This window comes from Onychomys torridus, chromosome 5 (genome assembly GCF_903995425.1).
Source record: "Onychomys torridus chromosome 5, mOncTor1.1, whole genome shotgun sequence".
NCBI lineage: Eukaryota > Metazoa > Chordata > Mammalia > Rodentia > Cricetidae > Onychomys > Onychomys torridus.
In genome coordinates, this window is record NC_050447.1 from 96,222,465 (window position 1) to 96,228,467 (window position 6,003).

Sequence of the window (6,003 nt, forward strand, 5' to 3'; positions counted from 1 at the left end):
AAGTGAACGTAGACCACAGTGCTGTTGGCTATAATGCTACCCCAGGCACGAGGGATCTTGTTGTCTTGTCAATTCCTGTCCATCACAGTTGGGTGTCCTTACCATTTTCCGTGCCCTTACCATGAGAGACAAGATGTTCATGGTCTCTACTACACTTTCCCTTCCCCTGCAGATTGTGAGATGTAATGAGAAATATTGCTATTTCCCAGAAATAAAAACCAGATTCTTCCTCCTGTGTTTCACTTTTTGTTTTGTTTTGTTTTATTTTTGTTTTTTGTTTTTACATATGACTGAAGTAGATAAAGAATATGGATAGGATTTGGAGAACCACTTGCATGGTTCCTGTCCTGGCTTTTCTCAATGATGGACTGTGATGTAAAAGTGTAAGCCAAATAAACCCTTTTCTCCCAAGGTGCTTTTGATCAGTGTTTATCACAGCAACAGAGAAACTAAGACAGAAATTGGTACCAGGTTTGTGAGCTGTTGCTGTGATAGACCTGGCCTTGTTTTGGGAAGGACTATGGAAGTGTTTGGAACTTTGGTTTGGAAAAGCCATTGCATATTAGAAGTGTAATGTGCTGTGGGAGCTTGGAAACTAAGAGTGTTGAGAGAAATGCAGAGGATAGAGACCTGACTTGGGAAGTTTCAGAGGGAAGCAAAGACTATTGGGATCATTTGTGTAATGTGTTTGAATTAAGAATGTGTGATTTCTGGACAGGGGGCTTAAGAATTGGTTCTGAATAAACAAGAGACCGGCACCACTGAAGTGACATCTTTGCTTTATTGGGACAGTCGATGCTGGTTAGCTGGGGCTGAAGATCAGCTGACTAACAAAAGGCCAGCACTATTGAGTGAAATCTTCTAGGAAGTATTTCCTCAGGGTCAGCACACAGAAACTGGGCCAAAAGAGGCCAATTCTGCATCTCAAGTTAGTAGCAAAACTTGGTAATGTGTAAGCCTCTCCCATGTGGTTCTTGTTTTGGCTGCATGGACAAGATTAAAGGGATCATGGAGAGAAGCTGAGGTTTGGTGTCCTGTAGTGGGATTGTATAGTCCCTGAAGAGAGCCCAAGAGAAGCTATTGGTGAAGGTATGGCCAGATGCAGCGGAGACCCTGGCATATTGGAGATGGCAGGACTAGATGATGGCCACCAAGAACAGCAGCAGATGTGGAATGAAGCTCATGTGGGCCTGTCAGACGAGTTTGTGCTACATATGGCAGAGCTGGAGAGGTGAGGCTATGCAAGACCTTTGGAGCCTGGGAGAACATGAGTCCCAGATGTTGGACATTCAGTTATTTAACTGTTTGAGTTGGTTTTACTTGATTGGCAACTGTGCCCTGGTTCTACTCTCTTGGAGGAAGAAAGTGTATAACTTGTATTTTGATTTTACAGGAAGCCACTTAATGAGATTTAGAACATTTTTAAGGAGATTAAAGTGTTTGAATTTTTTAAAGACTTTAAAACTTTAAAATAATTTTTATTACTATTTGTTTGGGTATGTGGAACAGGAGCCAGCTAAAATCTGGGAAGAAGGAAGCTCAACTGAGAAAATGCCCCCGTCAGACTGGTCTGTAGACCAGTCTGACAGGGGGATTTTATTGATTAATAATTGATATGGGGAAGGACCAGCTCTGGGCAGTGCCACCCCTAGTCAAGTGGTCCTGGGTTGTTTAAAAAAAGCAATCCAATAAGCAGTGGTTCTCTGGTTCTCCTTCAGTTGCTAACTCCTTCAGCCCTGAGTCCTTGTCTTGACATTCAGTGATAGACTGTAATGTGGAAGTGTAAGCCAAATAAATTACCCTTTCCTACCCAAGGTGCTTGTGGTCAGTGTTTTATCATAGTAATAGAGAACATACTAAGACACATCGTTTTTGGACATCTCCCTTCTCAGAACCCAGGATGGAACCACAGACTATTGGAATGATTTCTTTTCTCCTAGTTTTTCTTTCATGGAACAGCAACTCTACATTGATTTCCAGTTATTTTACTAAACCCATTAATTCAGTTTTGGTTATAATTATTTTACACTAATGGTGAGAAATGACCCCACCTATGTAGTGACATAATGTTTTAACCATTGTGTCTCTGCCTCAGTGACTTTCCAATGACTGTTTGCTCCCCTCATACTGTTGAAAGGTCTGTCTTGGTGCTAGCCATGTGCATATCACCTAAGAATATCCCTGGAGTGTTGGTGAGCTGGTGGTCATCATACTCAATTGCTGCAAGGGTGAGGCAGTACCCTGGGGCTTCATTGCATCCCTTTGGAGTAGGGGTACAATGTGTTTGCTTATGTGTGCCATTAGAGGCAACTCCATCCACAGTCTTTGGAGTCAGAGGCTAAGGCCCCTTTGAACAAGCCCTGCCATACTTCTCAGTCCTGCTTCCTTTTGGATACAGGCCCTACTGTGTTTACCACTCTTAATTGGGGCTTGGAGGTGGGAGAATGGAGCCCAATAATGAGGTGGGCTAAAGTATCATAATTAGCCAACTTTATTCAGAGCATGAGACATTGTATACTGAGGGTTAAGAAGATCACAAGGACAAACTACATGTGGCAAAAAGGTTTTCCACAAAGACATACAAACAAATAACAGTATCCAGTTGTATTGAATAATCTAAATTCCTATCCACTACATCTGGGAGGAGTATGAAAACATTCTAAGAACAATTCCATGTTTTTGAAGAAACTGAAGTCGTAAGACTCTTGTTTTCTTGGAGTTTTCTCACGGGCACTCGGAATTGCCCTCATACAACTCCAGTCCTGGGCCATGTCCTGCCACTACTGTTTACAAATAAAAGTAAATATGTGTGTTTACATTGTTGTTCTTTTTTGGGTCTTGGGTGAAAAGTGGAGGTAGGGGCTATTGATTTCCCAATATGGGTCCGTAATCCCCTCCTACATAACAGCTTCCTTCCAAGTAGTTTATACAGCTAGTTTCTGGGTGCCCTGTTACTGTTTCTACTGATGAGAAGATAATGTGCATACCCATAGCCTGTAGCCCTTGTGTTGTATGATGCTGTGATTTCATTGGGGAAATGTCTCCAGGCCTGTGTGTATTTATCTGGTTATTACTGTTATTGCAGATTTTTATTTTTGAGACAGGATCTCTTTGAACTCACACTGACCTCACTTGGTATGACCTTCCTGCATTGGTCCTTTGGGTGCTAGGATTGCAGGCAGAAGCCATATGCCCACCTGAGTATGTTTTTTCTTGTTTTATTTTTTTTTTATTGTCTATGAAATAATGCAGCCCTGAGTGGAATTGATTGGAGGGCTCAAAACATGCCTCCCAACACAGAATATCGCCTGCCCAAGCTTGTGGGTGATGTCACCATGTGCTGCAGAAAATGAGGTTGAGAAAATAAGTCTGAAGAATTCGTATCTTAGCTGCTTCTGCATATGGCCTGGGAATACTAGATTGTTTAGTTACATAAACATTCATACATACTCATTCCTGGTCTAACATTGGGCTTCCATTAGTAGATGGGTCCTTATAAATGAATAATACCCTAATTCTTTATTCATTTTTTTAGATTTTAAGGAAAATAGTAGAACCAACCAGGGATCCAGGTGCTTCCACAAGCCCGAATTAGCTTCTACTGATGCATAAATGCTTAGAATAGTACACATGTTTGGAACACTGACGACAGTGCTTGACTGAAGTTTTCTGCACAGTAACTTAGTGTTCTCCACGACTTCATGAAGTGTATACAGTTGCCCTTGTGATGTAAATAAACAGAGGGTCAGCAATCCATCTAAAGTGTGCAGCTGGGAAGCAGCAGAGTTGGGATCCAAGTGAGATTCAACATGGCCATGTACATCTGCCATATAGTTATTACATACTGCTCTCTGCAGAAAGTGCTGATTGTCTGGTTTGTAATACCTGCCTTAGAACTGTCCATTATAGAAGATCTGCAATTGGAAAATGGGCTGGGATCTAAGACAAAAATGTACAGCCTTTCACTTAGTCTTTGGAGAGAAAGACAAGTCCACAAAGAGGGCATTCATACCTACCCAAGGAAGTGTGCCACTCCACCCAGTGATGGGCAGTCTCCAGGCAGACAGGGTCTCACACAGGGTCTTATGGGCCCAGTAGACCTGCTACAGTAGGTGCAGCTTCTCACTGTACTGTTAGAAGCAGAGCTGGAGCAGAGAAGTAGCCTTGTACTTAGAAAGTTCCTGATTTGGGTAAAAAACGTGTAGAGGTGGACTTGGGCCAGCAAGATGGCTCAGGGAAAAGACTGGCTGAGCAAGCTTGGCAATCTTAATGTGATCCCTGAAACTCACATATAAAGTTCCGTAAAGTTTGGAGCCCACTTAGGAGAGAATTGATTCCACAAAGTTGTCTTCTGACCTCCATTATTGGCATGCATGCCAACCTACATGCTCAGGCACTCAGTAATACTGAATTTAAGATTTGCTTAGGGCTAGCAAGATGACACAGTAGGGAAGTGTCTCTGCGGCCAAGCTTGACAAACTGAGTTGATAGAAGGAAAGGTGCAAAGAACGAACTCCCTGAAATTGTCCTCTGTCAATGGTGTGTGTGTGTGTGTGAGAGGGGGGGGGGAGCACATTCACACAAATATCTTTATAAAGTTCTTGAATTTTTATAAAATTTTTGAATGTTAAAGGTAGAATTTAATGTTGAATGAAAAAGTATCAGCCATGTTAAGTTTATGAACAAAAAGGTTGTCATCACATGAGTGTGTGAGAAGGTGAGCAAGAGGAAACGGTCAAGGATGATGTTTAGTCACTGGTGTTTGTGGTGGTGAGTTCGTGAGTATTTAAGATTTTAAACTTTTCAAAAGTCCTGCCGTTTTGAAGGGGTTAAATGGCCCTCAGCTGGCCTGGAGAGATGGAGCAACAGTTAAGAGCACTTGTTACTCTAGCAGAGGACGCTGGTTCTCTGTCCCCAGGCCCATGGGGTCTGATGGCATTTTCTCACCTTCACAGGTACCAGGCACAGAGGTAGTGCACACACATACATGCAGGCAAAACCCTCAAACACATAAAATATTTAAAAAATCTAAATGAACCTGAAGCTGTTTCTGATTTATTAAACTGCAGAAAGGTAAGTGCCTTTTCATTCACTGATTCGGACTGTGAGCTCTAATGGCTCATAGGGGACATGAGGATCAGAAAGGCTCTTTAGGTTTCTGGTCCTTGGAGCATCTAATTAATTAATTATATTAGGGCTTAGAAACTTCATTCTTTTATTGCCACAAGAAATCATCTATACATGCCTTTGACCACTCCCATTTTTCCTGGTACATCACCCCAAGAGGAAAGGAGGCCTAGAAGAGATGCTCAGAGGATAAAGGGAAACTAAGCATGGCCCCTACCTTCTACCAAGAACATTTGGAATAGAGGATATGCATGGTAATTTCCAACCGTTTAAAGGCACTATGAATTTAAGGACAAACAGCCATCAGGCTAATGAAGTTCTTTGTTACTACCATTTATCTCAAGTCCAGACCCAAAGATGTATATAATAGAGAAATTACTTCCCTCACTGTCCCCCACTCCAATAAAATTCTTAAATGATTGCTAGTGTGCCAAGGATGGTGGTGTCTCTTTCCATGAAAGACAATGACTGACTCAAATACATAGTTAGCCAGTTTTGGGAGCTGCAGCTGCAGCTGACTCCTGGGAAAGCACACGATAACTTCTGTCCTTGAAAAAGTCAATCAATGGTCAGGGATAAAAAGAGTATAAGTAAAGAACTGAGGATAAATGAACCATCACTGTAAGTTTCTTTTGTGTGCATTACAGTAACAGTGGAAGCTGAAATGCTAGATCAGTGCTTCTCCTGTATATCCTTCCTATACCCCTGTACTCCCCTGCTGTACTCTGTCAACCCAGAACCTTAATCGTTCAAAGCAGGAGCTCACCACTGAGATAATGCATAGGTCATCGTGCTCTTTCTCTTGAGGCCTTGAGACTGGTACCCATAGCTAAGTCCACGTCTAAACCGTTGTGATTGAATTAAATTACCTGTCCC